This window comes from Callithrix jacchus, chromosome 3 (genome assembly GCF_049354715.1).
Source record: "Callithrix jacchus isolate 240 chromosome 3, calJac240_pri, whole genome shotgun sequence".
Classification (NCBI taxonomy): domain Eukaryota; kingdom Metazoa; phylum Chordata; class Mammalia; order Primates; family Cebidae; genus Callithrix; species Callithrix jacchus.
The window spans coordinates 182320048-182339173 of NC_133504.1; positions in this window are offsets into that span (position 1 = coordinate 182320048).

A 19126-nucleotide genomic window follows, 5' to 3' on the forward strand; every position below is an offset into this window, starting at 1 on the left:
CGGAGATTTTGCATACTTCAGGGAAGAATAAGCTGAAGGCAGCTGTTCTCCTACCCTGAGGCAGAGGGTGAGGAGTAGGTACAAGAAAGTGTGGGGGAATTTATCTTAAATGGGCTTGTTTACTCATGTTGTCCTAAAATCAACCTTTGCTCATCCGAGCGAGTGATTGCTCCCTAAAAAGGGGAACAGTAATGTTAATTAACCACAGACTGTGTTTTCTCCAGGCTTTTGGCATTATGTCTGTTTGGAATAAATGCTAGCAGCTCCAACTAATCGAGGGTGCTCACTCTCTTTGGCCACTAGGGCTGGCAGTCCCCTAGCTGCTCTTGAACCCTGTATACCTGCGTTTGAGTACTCCCTTCATCCTCGCTCAGCCAGAACCTGCAGTACAGACTTCACAGGAAGCTGGGAACAGCCCTGCCAAACGCAAGACCAGCAAGGTGGTAGCTTATGACCCCAAGCAGAAGATAAGTAGGTGTCTGCTGCAAACCCACTTCTCTGATGCACTGATGTTCTGTGTGTTCCTCTTTTACACTCTCTGGTGCTATGACAAGAGCCAGTGAGGATTAGCAGTCCATGGGTACTATCCCTCTTTTTCTCATGAGTTTGAAAATGAACATAAACATAACACAAAAATTAGAGGAATAAACATCCAAAGAATCAGCTTTCTAGCTAACCTTACCAGTGTGAGCAGACGTGGACACACATATGCAGCCATGTGACTTTGCGAATACTTTCCCTTGAGTTAGCAGACTCATCTGTACAGGTCCTGGCATAGACGGACCACTCCAGGCCTTGCCTGCAAGGCACACAGTAGGGAGCAGACCAGAATGCAAGTGTCCAATGCAGAGCGAGTGGGCTACCCCAAGGATGCCAGGCTCCATCTCCCAAACTCACTAGTCAGGAAGGCAGTCTTCCACCCATGGAGAAGAATGACTGAGGGAAAGAAGAGAAGCCAGGAGTGGTACTTGAGCTGAAGTCCCCCAATAAGGCTACCAGCATGACAGCACAATTAATATGCATCCTCCCCATGCCTCCAATCTGCTGCTGCTGGGCTATTTTAGGTAAGAGGCACAGACAAGACGACACTTAGGGCTAAAGCAGGTGTTACCTCCAGAAGGCAGCTTAGCTGTGCCAGGGGAGATGTCAAGGCCAGCAAGGAGGATGTGAGGATATTGAGCACTTAAGTGCGAGTCCTGGAGACTCAGAATTTTAGGTGGTGATGTCATGGTGGAAATGTTAGTAAGTTAACAGCAGAAAGGTAGAAATCAATTCTCTATACCACCATAACCCATTCAAAAAAAATTCTGTTTATTTTAGGCTGGGTGCAGTGGCTCATGCCTATAAACCTAGCATTTTGGGAAGATGAGGTGGGTGGATCAAGAGGTCAGGAGATGGAGACCATCCTGGCTAACACAGTGAAACCCCATCTCTACGAAAAATACAAAAAAAAAAAAAAAAAAAAAAAAAAAAAATTAGCTGGGTGTGGTGGCACACACCTATAATCCCAGCTACTCAGGAGGCTGTGTAGGAGAATCACTTGAACTCTGGAGACAGAGGTTGCATTGAGCCGAAATTGTGCCACTGCACTCTAGCCTGGGCAGCAGAGTGAGATTCTGTCTAAAACAAAAAAAAATAAAAAGGAAATTTATGCTATTTTAAAGCCACATGAGTAGGAGGTAGCCTATAAAATAACTGAGGACCCCCACAGGGTAATTGCCTACAGTAGGCTCTATTTTATTAATATTAAGGATGGAGGACACTCCCTTTAAGGCCAATGCTAATTATTCTCACCAAAGTGTGGATGTGAACCAGCTAGTGGGCGAAAAATGAAAGTGACAGAGACTGAGGATGGCCACAGGATGGCATTCCTTTGAAGTCCCTTATTTGCTCTATCTTAAAAATTCACGAGATTTTTGACAGTCTCTCACACAATACTTCCATTTTTGCTTTGATATAAAAATAGGGCTTAAATTACCCACCATTAAGAAAATGGATGCTTTCTGGGAGGATGTGGTTTGCTTCACCCTTGGCCCTGCATATTCCAGGCAGGTTTCTGGGTAACTCCCCAGTACTCATTCCATCCATCTTGAGAAGCGCTGTTTAGATGCAGTGTCCATTCATCTATCCATCCAACAGATATTTACTAAGCAATAATTTTTTGTAAGGCATTCCATGTGTGAGATATAGTCAAAATCTGAATGACTTATGACTTCTAATAGACAAGTTTAAAGTTCTAATTTACAATAAGGAAACAAATGTTACCTGCCTCTTCCAGTAATTGGTAGATAGTAGGCATTTTAAAGGTATTTTATATCATTACATATTGTCATTATTATCCTAAGAATGTCTTGGGAACAAAGGCAATAATATTGCATTTTTTACTTGGAGAGGAAGAGTAATCTTGAACGTCTTGGCCAAAAAATAACAACAACAACAAAATACCAGCTTATGGTAATGTAAATTAGTTCAACCATTGTGGAAGACCATGTGGTAATTTCTCAAACACCTAGAACCAGAAATAGCATTTGACCCAGCAATCTATTACTGGGTATATACCCAAAGGAATATACATCATTCTATTATAAAAATACATGCATGCATATATTCATTGCACCACTATTTATAACAGCAAAAACATGGAATCAACCCAAATGCCTATCAATAATAGACTGAATAAAGAAAATGTGGTACATATATGCCACTAAATACTATGCAGTCATAAAATCAAAGAGATCATGTCTTTTGTGGGAACATGGATGAGGCTGGAAGCCATTATCCTCAGCAAACTAGCACAGGAACAGAAAATCAAAGACTGCTTGTTCTCAGTTATACATGGGAGCTAAACAATGTGAACACATGGACACAAGGAGGAGAACAACACACTCTGGGGCCTGTTGGGGGTCAGGACATGGGGTGGGAGAAAGAGCAGGAAACATAGGCAATGCATGCTGGGCTTAATTCCTATGTGTTGGGTTGATAGGTGCAGCAAACCAGCATGGCACATGTTTACCTATGTGAGAAACCTGCACATCCTGTTCATGTGCTCCGGAATGTAAATAAGATAAAATGAAAACAAAGAGAAGAAACAAACAACAGCAACATATATTCCCTAGTGTCCTGTTATTGTGACCTTCATTGGACTGAAGATCTTTTAGTTCATAAAATAAAAACCTGTTGCCTAACCTGAAATAATACTGCATGTATGAATGGAGTAGCTTAGCATGTGGTTATGTAGAGGCATGTTCATTCACTTTTTGGTCTATTAAATAACGTTATACCGGCAAGACCTTAAGCTCCTTAAATCAGCAATTGTTCTATAGCACCTTTGCTAAATAGAAATATAATACACGTCACTATGCAGTTTTCCATTTTCTAGTAGCACATTTAAAAAGTAAAAAAGAAACAGGTGAATTTTAAAAATAAAATATATCCTAAATATGGCCATGTCAACATGCAATCAATACAAAATTATACATGAAGTCTTCTATGTTGTGTTCTATTGTCTTCAAAATCCAATGTGCGTATTTTGTACTCACCCCACTTCTCTATCCCAACTAACTACATCACTGTGCTCAATACCTGCAGTGACCAGTGTCTGCCATGTTGAACTGTGCAGGCAGGCATAGACTACAAACTTTGTAGTCCACAAAATCTCCCATGAGGAGCTCATCAAAAAAATGTGTGTGTTTAAATTTTATTTTAGTCATGGACATTGATAATAACAATACTGAACAGAATTCATTCTAAATTTATTGATTTCTTCTTAAGTAGCATAAACAATATTAGTTTTTGATAAAAGTAGTAGTTATGAACATTACGAAGGGCAGGTCTCAAGTAAACCAATTATTTGTTCTTATCCTGAATGGTTCTGTATTACTAGAGTTCTGGGTTCTTATTTCTTTGCTAAGAGTTTTTATTTTCTGTACTGTTCATCATTATCAGGCCCTTGTCCACTCTTAGACTATTGGCATGGTGTTTGACCCCTGACCCTACTATACATGCGCATGCACACACACACACCAAAATACTTACACTCTACAGAAAATGTTACTATATATGTTAAAATGTACAAAAAGTGAGGTATTTTGGCATGAGAGACTGAAATATCCTCCCATAAATAAAAATGCTTTTATTAAATTTCTGTTGCCTCAGCTAACCTCAGGATAGTGGTAGGTATAAGAACATAAATTTCTTTCCAGTGAAGAAATACAGTATTACTTTATTCAATTATTTACTTATTTTGATGTGTTATATTTAAATATACTAAGACAGTTTTCTGAAATCCCATAGAAACTATCAATATTTTTTTTAGAAAATGCCATTTGACTATAAAGAAATTTAATTATTTTCTTAAAGTATTAATTATTTTTGAATACAGAAAAGACCTGAGGATATTTAGGATGCTTGTTTTCGGAGATATAATACCCATGGAGGTATTTAGTTCCCTTCTGAGAGTTTAAACATCTCATTTGCGTAATCACATTACTAACAGTGTCACTACAAAGAAAATTCCAAGAAATAGAATAGCTATTTGTTGTGTACCAAGCAGCATAGAAGTTAAATAAATTCATACAACACAAAGAATGGGAATATGCCTGAGGTAACAATAACAATATAATAATTGCTTATGATAATATAACATTTATTCTATTATTAATATGATAGTAATAATATAATAGCATAATACATAATATAAGGATATAATATTAATACATGTTACTATTATCATAATGTAACATTAACTACTTAGTATACCCCAGGTAGTATGCTAAATATTTTTTATTTATTTTGTCACCTAATCCTCACACGGACCTTGCAAGGAATACACACTTACTCTACAGAAAGGAAACAGGCAATTTGAGAGTCATGCATCTGGGTAGTGATGGAGCTCGGGTGAAAGAAAACACACTTCTCTCTGATCCAAACTCTTAACCATTGCGGCACACTACCACACCTTGTCAAATTACATTTATTGGAGGAGCAAACTGACCAAAGAAGAACAACTTTAAAAGGTGTCAGATCTAATCAGTGTCATTGCCATATCCAGAAACCAAGTCTTCTGGCTCAGGGTCATGATTATTCAACAATGATAGTCTGAGTTTATTTACCTAATTACAGTGTTTTAATAGATATCAGTTGTTCTACACAAAGAAGAAGCCTTCACTTTACAACTTTCAAAATGCCCTTCTTATTTGCCACTGTTTCTCAATTCCCTTGCCTAGTCTTTGGTTATATTATCCCTTCTTGCCCTCTTCCTTGTCTTTAATGACTATGAACAAAGAAGTCCTCGGTTCTAATTCCACTTCAATCACTTCCTTTTTCATGCTAGGGTTTGTAGGTAACCCCTGAGAACACCTGTCTGTTCACCTGTATACAGAGATATGTAGCAGGGTGACTAGAGTACCAGTGATTGTCATGATGTGTCACAGTGTGGCATGAGGTTTGTCACCCTAATGAGTAAATTAGATAACAAATATTTATTAGTTTGTAAACTATTCATCACTTTTTCTTAGTCGTCATTATATGCCTGTGTTTATTCCCAGTTTTGTGCCTTAACCTTTAGTAACTTCATCTTTCTTCACCAGTAAAAATTCAATGGATCCCTCAAGACTAGTGTAATTTTGTTCACTTTCCTAGCCAATAATGAAATCAGTCTTCTTCATATACACATTGTGCATTGTGAAGCAGTCAGCTGCATATGTACCATACTTTTCTGAATGGCATGAGACAACCACGTTTGATTGTAATGCCAGCTCAGGTGCTGAGCCTTACACAAAGCCTGGCCTCCTGATAACAGATAGGTTGCTAAATGAGATATGTGACCTTGAGCAGACACCCTAGCCTCTGAGGCCAAAATCGTCCAAAATAAAATAGGGATAATACTTAGGAAATAAGGGCTAAAGGCCCAGCTAAACAAAAGACAAAATAAAAAATTGTTAGCTCTCTGTCTCTTACCTGAGCTCTACATATTCTCAGTCACTCATTCCCTTGACTGCTTTTTAACTCCCACATCCCATGGATTAAAAGGTACTCTGTGGTTACTTCCAACAAATACTGTGAATTGAACTATTTCTCAACAACGCCACCATTACCCTACCAGGTCAAACAACTATATTCTTTCATTGAATTCTCCAGTGGCCTCCATTCTTGATCCCTTATTGCTTAGTTTCACTTTAATATGTAAATCAGATCATGTTACTCTATAATACGGTTAGGCTCCGTGTCCCCACCCAAATCTTATCTTGAATTATAATCCCTATAATCCTCATAATCCCCATATCAGGTGGAGGTAATTGGATCTCGGGGGTGACTTCCCCCTGCTGTTCTCCTGATACTGAATAAATTCTCATGATATCTTAAGAGGAAGAATAAAGGCTCTTCTCCCTTCACTCCTCACTCTTCCCTTTCCTGCCACTTTGTGAAGAAGATGCCTTACTTCCACGTCAGCTTCTGCCGTGATTGTAAGTTTCCTGAGGCCTCCCCAGCCATGCTGACTGTGAGTCAATTAAACCTATTTCCTTTTAAAGTTCCCCAGACTCAGGCGTTTTTTTTTTGTTTGTTTGTGTTTTTTTTTTTTTTTTTTTTTTTTTTTTTTTTTTTTTTTTTTACAGCAGTGTGAGAATGGACTAATATACTCCCCTACTCAAAACTTTAATAAAAAGAACAGATTGCATTACGATATTGTCTGGGTGTGTGTCCCTGCCCAAATCTTATGTTGAAATATTGGAGTGGGGGCATGGCAGGAGGTAACTGGATCATAGGGGCATAATATGATCACTGGATCATAGAGAAATATTTCCCCTATGGTGCGGTTCTTATGAGAGTGAGTGAGTTCTCACTAGATCTGGCTATGTAAAAGTGTTTTTCACCTCCTGCTTTCTCTTCCTTCTCTTCCTCCTTCCTCCTGCTCAGGCCACATAAGAAATGTCTGCTCCCCTTTCACCTTCCACCATGATCCTAAGTGTCCTGAGACCTATGGAACTGTGAGCCCATTAAACCCCTTTTCTTTATAAATTTCACAGTCTTAGGTGTGTCTTTATAGTGGTGTCAATACAAGCTAATATAAATTATGAACAAAATTTAAAATCTATTGCTGTGGCCAGACACCTACATGATCTGGACTCTGCTGATACCTCCAACTTCATTTCACACCACATAGCTCAGGCAGTCTATGCTGATTATGGCACTTATTGCTATTCCTGTAATTCAAAAATACATTTCTGCCTTGGGGTCTTTTTAGTCCCAGTTCCATCTGCCTCCCTTTTCATTATTTACAAGGTTTTCATTCTTGGTCCCGTGAGGCATTTTTAGACATTTCCACTTGGGAGAGACCTTCTTTCCCTATTACAAGCCAATTAGTCTCCAATTCCATTAGTCTCTATCCTTTACTCCCCTTTATTTTCCCTCATAACATTTATTTCCAAGTACGATTATATTATTTTTTTCATTTGTTTGTTTATTGCCAGCTCGCTGTCCTAAAATAAACAAAGTATAGAGAATAGAGACTATTTATTTTAGACAATGTTAAGACTACCAACTAGATTGCTTATACTGTGTACTCAATAAATAAATATTTCTGGAATAAAATATAATAACTCAGTGTGTGCCAATAATAACCACTATACAGATTGATAGCACTTATAGCATGTTACTGGCCATGTCCATTGTAATGTCTGTGGTCCTCATTTCCCTTGGAGGATGAGAACTGTGATTTACTCATTCCTAGTGACCTCTGCTATCCATGGCATGCATTAGATTATTAGAAAATATTTAATGAATTCAACACCATTTACTAATTGTCATGCATTGTATCATTTGAGTCTCAGCAATTCAGTGAAAGAATCAGTGATGCTATTATTTCTATTTCATAGTGGAAGAAAAATACTGAGAAAAGAGAAATGTTAAATCTATGGCTGTATCTAAAAGAAAGACTGAAAGGGAAATGCCAGATAAGGCTGGAGATGTAGGTTGCATCCAGATGGGGAAGCACTTTGTATACCCTTCTTAGAAATGTGGACTTTATCCTGTAGTATATTTGAGTCACTGTAGCAAAACAGTGCCTCAAATTACCAGCATAATAATCACATTCAGTTTCTTATGTCATATGACGGTTCTGAATCTACACTTCCCATTTATGACATCTAAATATTCCATTCAACTGAAGAATTGGCAAATCTCTTATCTATTCTGTATTGTGTAGCTAGCCAAGTACTTCCCCCATTTAATTCACATGAAACTCTCGGTGGTTTCCATCTGTGCAAGGTCTAATAAAATTAAATCAGTTCAGAGTATCCTCTTTTATATACATCTACTAATCATCTAGTTATTCATACATTCATATATCCATTTAGTTTATTATTCATATTTACTGAGCACCTATCATAGTTCAGAAACTTGGGCTAAAAGTCAAGTATTAAGTTTTAAAATGGTTACATATATACCGTAGGTACAAAACACATACATATTTGGATATTTCAGTTAGATAGAAATCTTTAGCCAGTAGTCACAACCATCATTCATGTGACACTTAAAATACCCACAAGAATTAAAAATAAAAAATCATAAAGTTTAAAATGCTATATAATCAACTAATTCCTAATGTAAATAAATTTACTTTTCATATTCATGGAATGCTTACTATGTGCTAAGTATTAGGTATACAAAGACAAATAGAAAGCCTCTGCCACCTGGGAGCAGGTTTATCTGTCTTAGCATCAGTGAGAGTGTAGGCTGAACATAGGGAAAATATGAGCAGTTAACCCTCACAATAGACTCATGTAAGAGACACCTTTGTCACCCAGCACACTTACAGAGGAGGAAAATGAAAGTTCCTAGTTAGCCAAAAATCAAAGAAGACGCTATATGTGGCAACGCCAGAATTCTGTTGTTGCCACTTATAGTGTCTTCTTAGATCTTAGAGCTGGTAAATATTATTTTACTTCCCTTCCCATGACTGATATATATATATATATATTACACACACACACACACACACACACACACACACACCCCTCCATAGTCATAGACTCACCCATGCCAAGGAACAGAACATGGACCCCACCTTTCAATGAGAGGAGAGTCAAAAATGTGTTGTAAGAACAGCAATGAGGAGTGAAAAATCTTCACAAAACTATCTGGAGGAAATACAAGTTGCCTCAGATGCAATGAGAAAAAGACAGCAACCCTTTTGAGATATTTCTACTTAAAATGTATAATGTGAAACTAATCATAGGGAAATATCTGACAAACCAAAACTGAGAAACATTGTACAATTAAATGACCTATAGTCTTTTTTTTTTTTTTTTAAGACGGGGTTTCACCATGTTGGTCAGGCTGGTCTTGAACTTCCGACCTCAGGTGATCCACCAGCCTTAGCCTCCCAGGGTGCTAGGATTACAGGTGTGAGCCACCATGCCCAGCCTATGACCTATAATCTTAATGCATGTCAAGAGTATGAAGTTCAAGGGAAGACTGATGAACTGTTTCAGCCTGAAATAGATTAAAATGATGTGGCAACTTACAGCAATGTAGGATTCTGAATGAGATCCTTTCACCAAAGAGGACGTTATTGGGACATTTATAAAACTCTGCTGGAGTTTGTAGATTACATGATAGTAATGTATCAAAGATTACTTTTCTAATTTTAATAATTATTATGGTTATGTGGAAGAACATTCTTGGTTAGAAGCAATAAATACTACATTGTTAAGGGGAGACATGGCATCAGGTAAAAAAACTCTCAAAGTTATTTGTTCTACATTTGCAATTTTTCAGCAAGTTTGAGATTTTATAAATAAAAAAAAATTATTTATTTATTTTAAAATAAGCAAAGCAGTATCTAAAGACCCCAGGTCATACCCATCAAATCTAGCTGGAAATTTGTGCCAAATCCCTACTTCCTTTGGAATATACAAAGACCAAGGACATGAGGAAAATTAAATCACAACCTTAGTAAGCATGAGTTCTGTCATAATTAATTACTTATTTTTATTTTTATTCGATTTCTTTTTTTTAAATATGTATATATATTTCATTGTACTTTAGGTTCTGGGGTACATGAGCAGATCATGCAGGATTGTCGCATGGTTGCATACATGGCAATGTGGTTTGCTGCCTCCATCCCCCTGTCATCTATACCTGGCGTTTCTCTCCATATTATTCCTCCCCAACCTCCCTACTCCCTTTCTTATTCACCCCCAACAGACCACACTGTGTGATGCACTCCTCCCTATGTCCATGTGTTCTCATTGTTCAACACCCACTTATGAGTGAGAACATGTGGTGTTTGATTTTTCATTCTTCTATCAGTTTGCTGAGAATGATGGTTTCCAGGTTCATCCATGTCCCTGTAAAGGACACAAACTCATGGTTTTTTATGGCTGCATAGTATTCCATGGTGTATATGTGCCACATTTTTCTTGTCCAGTCTATCATTGATGGGTATTTGGGTTGGTTCCAGGTCTTTGCTGTTGTAAGCAGTGCCACAATGAACATACATGTGCATGTGTCTTTACAATAGAACAATTTATAACCCTTTGGGTAAATATCCAGTAATGGGATTGCTGGGTCAAATGGAATTTCTATTACTAGGTCCTTGAGGAATCGTCACACTGTCTTCCACAATGGAATTTACACTCCCACCAACCATGTGAAAGTGTTCCTATTCCTCCACATTCTCTCCAGCCTCTGTTGTCTCCAGATTTTTTGATGATCACCATTCTAACTGGCATGAGATGGTATCTCAATGTGGTTGATGTGCATTTCTGAAATGACCAGTGATGATGAACATTTATTCATGTTTGTTGCTCTCATATATGTCCTCTTTTGAAAAGTGTCTGTTCATATCATTTGCCCACTTTTGAAAGAGTTTGTTTGTTTGTTTGAATGAGTTTGTTTGTTTTGTTTGTTTTTGTTCTTTTTAGATTCTGGATGTTAGCCCTTAGTCAGATGGGTAGATTGTAAACATTTTTTCCCATTCTATTGTTTGCCGATTCACTCTAATGATTGTTTCTTTTGCAATACAGAAGCTCTGAAGTTTAATTAGATCCCATATGTCTATTTTGGCTTTTGCTGCCAACGCTTTTGGTGTTTTAGTCATGAAGTCCTTGCCTATGCCTAAGTCCTGAATGGTTTTGCCTAGGCTTTCTTCTAGGGTTTTTATGGTGTTAGGTCTTAAGTTTAAGTCTTTAATCCATCTGGAGTTAATTTTACTGTAAGGTGTCAGGAAGGGGTCCAGTTTCTGTTTTCTGCACATGTCTAGCCACTTATCTCAGCACCATTTATTAAACAGGAAATTATTTCCTCCTTACTTTTTTTGGTCAGGTTTGTCAAAGATCAAATGGTTGTAGATGTGTGGAATTGTTTCTGAGGCCTCTGTTCTGTTCCATTGGTCTATGTGTCTGTTTTGGTACCAGTACCACACTGTTTTGATTACTGTAGCCTTGTAGTATAGTTTGAAGTCAGGTAGCATGATGCCTCCAGCTTTGTTCTTTCTGCTTAGGATTGTTTTATTTTTAATTTGGCAAGAAACTAGTAACTGCCTTATGCTCCAATAAGAAAGAACAAACCCTGTTTCCTAAATAATTCACAGTTTGACTAAGATCAAAGCAGATAGTTTGGAATAATCAGTTCAAAATATGCTATATAATACAGTTTTGCAGAAGGATCACACAGAGTAGGAAACTTCAATAATCTATTCGTGTTATTCTGTGCTTAGAAGTTCTGCTATCCAAGTCAAAATTATGCTTAGATATTTTCAACTCATGAATATCTCCTGTTACTATGGATGAATTTTCTTTTTAATTGTTTGCTAAATTATTCATGCTTATAAAGCCGCATGATCTGCTAGTTATTCTTTTTAAAAGAAAGCATGATAAAGAATGAAAGATATTTGGAAATAATATTAGTAAATAACAATTTTTAAATCCTCTACTCTAACACACTTATTTTTTGTTTATTTTCTTTAGTTTTTACGTAATGTCTATTTAGAAGCTGTGGAGTATCTACACCACTTTTTATTTGTATTTTTTCACCTAATGGAGCATAGCAAGCAGTTATCCATATTGTATATGGTTGTCATAACCGCCATTTTTAGTGGCTAATAACTAATCTCCTCACTGCGGATTGGTTTGCTCAGACTTCTCTCCCAGCACAAGCTTTACTTCTAATTCAAACTTTGCCTGTCCAAATGATCCTCAACTCCCCAACAATGATCTTTCCTGGCTTTGAACATTGGCCACATTTAATGCATTTACCCTAGTTGAAGCTTGTCTTACATCCTCAGTATTGGAAGGTCTTTTCTATCCACAGAAGGTCTCTTCTGTCCAGACTGGCATCCCCTAGCCACATGTAGCCATATAAATTTAAAATTAAACGAATTAAAGTTAAATGAAATTAAAAATTCAGTTTCTGATTTACACTGGTCACATTTCTACTGCTCTAGTCACATGTGACTAGTACCTATTATCTTAGAGGCAGGACAGACTTAGAAAAAGCTTCATTCATTGCAAAGATTTATTTTATCTTTTTAATTTACAAATAATATTTGTATATATTTATGGCATGCAATGTGACACTTTTATATATTTTTACATTGTGGAATGATTTAATCAAGCTGGATTATCTTATTGATCACATCACATACTTATTATTTTTGAACATTTAAATATACTCAAAATATTTAATAGATAGTGCCTCCCTGGATTGTATCTCTTTTAATATTTATTTATTTATTTATTAAAAGATAGGGTTTCACCATAATAGCCAGGCTGGTCTTGAACTCCTGACCTCAGGTGATCCACCCATCTCGGCCTCCCAGAGTGCTAGGATTATAGGCATGAGCCACTGTGTCCGGCCTGTGAGTATCTCAAAATGCATTATCTTTTAAGATGTGAGGCCTGCAATTCCAGGTGCAGATAAAGGTGTGTGGAAAGGGATATTCTCATTCTGAGTACAAATTGATACAACAACATTTGAGAATGATCTGGTTATATTTAGTAAACTTGAAAATGTACACGCTTTACTATGATGCCTAATTTTATGCTTGAACTTGATTAGGCCTAGGGATCCCCATATATCTGGTTCAACAATATTTCTGGGTGTATCTGTAAGGGTGTTCTAGAAGAGAACAGGATGAATACAGTAAACATTTTAAAACTGTGAAAAGACCATGAAAAAATGTTAGCATGTGTTAATAATGAATGGTGAACAATTAGGTGTCTTTTAGGCTATTCCCTAAATTGTCTGTCTGAGTTTTACCTCCCTACTTCCAGATACTTTTCTACCCTTTCACATCTCAGGATGGTAGAATGTTCTTACCAAATGAACAATACGTTTTCTTTTTCTTTGCAAAAAAACAATTTTAAAAACTTTTATTTAAAGAGAACAGATCCTCCAAAGCAGTGGAAAATAGTAAGTGGGGAACACTGAAGATCCAGACTAATGCTTCTCAAAGAGTGGTTTATAGACTAACAGTATCAGCATTTCCTGGGAATTTGATGCAAACTTTTAGTTAACAAGTAAATGCAAATATTTAGTCAACAGGTAAAACCTGCTCAACCAGAATCTCTGGAAGTGCAGCTCAGCATTCTCAGTTTTAAGGTTTCTGTTTGAGAACCACTGTTTAGGGAAAGAGTAGATAATTTTGACTTAACAAGCCAAGTATTAAATATTTTAGGCTTTATTGACCAAAAGCCAAAGAAATCAGAACATACGCATTGAAAAGAGGGAGCAATAAGGAATTGTTAAGATACGGGAATGCTGCCCACGGTGAAAGGGGCTCAATCACGTCTGGAAGCATTGGATTAGCAGTTATTCTTTCTGGGATGCAGAGCTCAGATTTGGGCGGATGGCTTTCCTTCCTCCCACTGAAATCTTCCTTTAAAAGAACTAAGTGTAGATGTGCGATGCAGTCAAGAGACTCAAATAGGTACAGAGATGATGCCACTGAACATCTTAGCTGTTCTGCAGTGGTAGTATTTAATTTTCCTGAGACCCATGATCCTGGAAAACAGCAAGGCTTAGGATATCTCCCCACCCGCTTTTGTCTCAGGAAAAGATTGACTGCAAGGGATTACACTTTTCCAAATAACTTAGGCAAGACCTAGAGACCAGTCCCCAACTCTTGCTTACTGAAGACAAGCCAGAAATAAACTCTCCAAATTCCCATTTAGCCTCATAAATGATTAGCTGAAATCTGCTACAAATTTGCTACATACAAATTTGCAACTATGACAATCTGCAAATCCACTCTTCTCCTTGTGTAAACTTTTTATTAACATAAAATGTTAGCGTCTAAAAGGATTCTTAACCTTGAGTTCCTAAAATTCAGAAAGACCAAAGATTTCACCTGGGTTTTTATAAAGTTTCTTTTTGTGATTATGCTTTCTCTGGGGAAAAGATTCAGAGGTTTCCTTAGATTCAAAGAAATTTTTCAGAACACTTGTAGAGATGAAGAGGCTCTCAGAAATAATAAATTAACAAATTTGGCAGAGGCTCTTCCCAGCAAAGCAAAAACCTTAAATAGTAAAAAATATTTTAAAATATCACTTAAAATCTTTAAACTTGTCTAAAGGGCATATAGCAAATGGCAACATATTCAATCAAGATAATCTACTTAATTATGGTAAGAAAACCAGGAGTTTTTATGGCATTAGGAAAATGAGTGAAATCAGCAGTGGACGTGGGACATTATTACTGGGCTAGTATAGAAATTTTCCAAATAAATAAAACTGGAACTACCATTCATCTCAGCAATCCCACAACTAGGTATCTCTCGGAAGGAAAAGAAATCATTATGTAAAAAGGACACCTGCACTCATGTGTTTATTGCAGCACTATTTACAATAGTGAAGTCAGGAAATTGACTTAAATGTCCATCAATGGATGACTGGATAAGAAAATGTGGTACAAATACACCGTGCTCCACTGTGGAGCCATAAAAATAGAATGAAATCCTGTCTTTTGCAGCAACGTGAATGGACCTGGAGGCGATTATCCTAAGCAAAATAACTCAGAAAATCACCTACCACATTTTCTAACTTATAGGTGGGAGCTAAGCAATGGGTACATGTGGACATAAAGATGGAAATAGTAGATACAGAAGACTCCAAAATGGGGACAGCAGGAAGGTAGTGAGGGCTGAAAAATTAGCTATGGGCTACAAGATTGATTGTTTGGTGGGTAAGTGTACCAGAATCACAAACCACACCATTATGCAGTACATCCATGGAACAAACCTACACACGTACTCTTGAATCTATAATTTTTTAAAAATAAAAATAATTATTAGAGTCCATTATAAAAACTGAATAAAGAAATTAGGTAATTTAGATGAAATGGACAATTCCTAGAAAGATACAAATTACTAAACATATTCAGGAATAAATATAAAATTATAATAAACCATACAAAAAGAAAAATTGAATTAGTAATTTTACAAACTTTCCATTACAAGAAAACCCTAGACCCAGTTTGTGTCATTTCATTTCCACCAAAAATTCAAAGATGTAAAATTAATTTTTCACAAACTCTTCCATGAAATAGAAGAGGAAGAAGTACTTCCCAACTCATTCAATGAGACCAACATTATCCTAAAAACCAAAACAGAATACAGTATCACAAGAAAACTGCCTTCCAACATCCCTTATAGGTGTAGGTACAAATATCTTCAACAGGATATTTGACAGTTGAATCCAGCAACCTCCATAGTAAATAAATAAATAAAGAGATTGAGTCATGACCAAGCTGAGCTTATTCCAGGAGTGCAAGTTTGGTTTCACATCTGCAAATCAGTGAACGTAGTCTAGCATCTGAATAAAGTACCAGAATGGTCATTTCAACAGATATTTTAAAAATTTGAAAAATGTGATACCCTTTCATGATAAAAACACCCAACAAACCAGAAATGAAAGGGAATTCTCCTAACCTTCTAAAATGTATCTAAGAAAAATTCAGATAATATAATACTTAATGGTGAAAGAATTAATGCTTTCCCTTTAAGATTAGGTCCAAATCGAGGACAAATACGTCTGCTTCTATCACTTTGATTCATCATAATACTGGAGTCTATAGCCAGGGCTATTAGCAAGTAAAATGATATGTTAAGTTACCCACATTAAAAAGAAAGAAGTAAGGCCGGTAGCGGTGGCTCACGCCTGTAATCCCAGCACTTTGGGAGGCCGAGGCGGGTGGATCACGAGGTCAAGAGATAGAGACCATCCTGGTCAACATGGTGAAACCCCATCTCTACTAAAAATACAAAAAATTAGCTGGGCACGGTGGCACATGCCTGTAATCCCAGCTACTCAGGAGGCTGAGGCAGGAGAATTGCCTGAACCCAGGAGGCGGAGGTTGCGGTGAGCCAAGATCACACCATTGCACTCCAGCCTAGGTAACAAGAGCGAAACTCCATCTCAAAAAAAAAAAAAAAAAAAAAAAAAGAAGTAAAATTATCTTTTCTAAAAATGGCATGATTTTGTATATAGAAAGTTCTAAGGAATTCATTGGAAAAAAAATAGAACCAATAAACTAGTTCAACAAAGTTCCAGAATAAATCAGAATGCGAATGTAAATTGAATTTTACACCTAAACAGTGAGCATTTTGCTATAAAATTAATAAAATAATTCAGTTTACAGTGGCATACAAAATAAAATACTTAGGCACAAATTTAATTTAATAATAATAATAATAGTTTTTTAAAAAACAGGGTCTTGCTCTGTCACCCAGGCTGGAGTGCAGTGGCACAATCATGGCTCACTGCAGTTTTCACTTCCCAGCTCAAGTGATTCTTCCACCTCTATCCCCTGAGTACGTAGGACTACAAGTGGGTGCCACCATGTTCAGCTAGTTGTTATTATTTCTTTTTGGAGAGACAGAGTCTCACTATGTTGCCTAAGCTGGTCTCGAACTACTGTGCTCAAGTGATCCTCCCATCTCAGCCTCCCCAAATGCTGGGATTATAGGCATGAGCCACTACACCCAGCAAAATTACCATTAGATGCAAAATTTTTGTATAAAAACTGCAAAATATTATTGGAAGAAATTAAAGACCTACATAAATAGAATGACATCACATTGTCATGGTATAAAAGGCTTAATATTTCTAAGATGGCAACACTACCAAATTGGTCTACACATGAAACACAATTCCTGCTGCCTTTTTTTTAGAAGTTGACAAACCTTTCCTAAGATTATTAAGTAATTGCAAAGTACCAGAAATAGCTGAAACCAAGAACACATTTAAAGAACAAAGTCTGAAGACTCATTTTCAACTTTCTGATTTATAAACAATACAAAGTACAGTAATGTAGACAGTGCAGAGCTGGCATTAGTATAAACATGTAGATCAATGGAATGGAATTGAGAATACAAAAATAGTTTCTTACATTTATACTCAATTGATTTTCAATGAAGGTGCCAAAAAAAATTTAATGGAGAAAGAATAGACTTTTCAACAGACGGCACTAGGACACACACAAAAGAATGAAGTCAGACCCCTACCCCACACCATTAACAAAAATTAACTTAAAATTTATGTATTTATTTACAGACAGAGTCTCATTATGTCATCCAGGATGGAGTGCAATGGTGTGATTATAGGTCACTGCAGCCTCAACCTCCCATGCTAAAGTGATCCCTCCACCTCACCCTCCCTAGTAGCTGGAACCAGAGGCATATGCCACCACACCCAGCTACTTTTTGTATTTTTTGTAGAGACAGGGTTTTCTCATGTTGCTCAGGCTGGTCTTCTACTCCTGGGCTCAAATGATCTGCCTGTTTTGGCTTTCCAAAGTACTAGGATTACAGGTATGAGCCACTGTGCCCAGCCTAATTTAAAACTTATCATAGACCTAAATAGAAAAACCAAAACTATAAAATTATTAGGATAAAATGGGCATAAATCTTCATGACTTTTTGTATATAATCAAAAGTAAAACCTTTCGCACTGCCAACAATACCATTAAGAAATGAAAAAGCAACGTGCAGAATGGGAGAAAATATTAACAAACCATTTATTGCATTAGGACTTTAAGTAAAAAAATAGAAATAATGTAAACAACTCAATCATTAAAAAATTCAATTAAAGGAGAAAAAAATTAAAATTTCTTCAAAGAATGCACACAGATAGGCAATAAGCATATGAAAAGATTCTTAACATTACACTCTGTTAAAGATATAAATAAAAACAATAGAGGTATCACTTTATACCCATTGACTGGTTCTAATAAAAAAAGCCATATGATTACAAGTGTTTTGTGAAGTTGTGGAGGAACTGTAACCCCCATACATTTTTGGTGGAAATGTAAAATGATGCAGCCACTTTGAAGAATAGTTTGGCAGTGCCTCAAAATATATAACAGAGAAGTAAATATTTTGATCCAGCAATTTTCTTCTATGTATATATTGATGAGAATGCAAAGCCGATATCTACAAAAAACCTGTCCACACTGCTCATAGGAGAATTATTCATAATAGTCAAAGAGTGGAAACAATGCAAATGTTCATAAGTTGATGAGTGACCATATAAAATGTGGCATATCTATTTAGTGGGATATTATTTAGCCATAAGATAACATTATTTGGTAATACATGTTAGGAAATGAATGAGCCTTGAAAAGATTATGCTAAGTAACAGCAGTCACAAAAGACTCAGATATTGTATTATGTGATTTCGATGAAACATCCAGAATTGGCAAATCGATAGAGACGGAAAATAGATTGATTAGTGGTTGCCTAAAGCTGAGTGGGTGAAGAAAGTGGGAAATTATCATTAATGGATATGCAATTTATTTTACAGGGGAAAGGTGTCCTAAAATTGTACAGACGTTCCTCGACATATGATGGAGTTACATTGCAATAAACACATCATAATTCAAAAGTGCATTTAATATCCTGATAAACCCATCGTGAAGTTCAAAAATGGTCAGTGGAACAATTCTAATTGTGGAACAATTAGTGGAATACGTTCAGTGGAACAATTGGGGACTGTCTGTATTGTGGTAATGGCTGTAAAGCCCTGTACATATTCCAAAATACATTGAATTATACACTTTAAATAAGATAATTGTATCCTATGTGAATTAGGGTTTTATTTCAGTAAAACTGTTAATAAGAAGTTGTAGG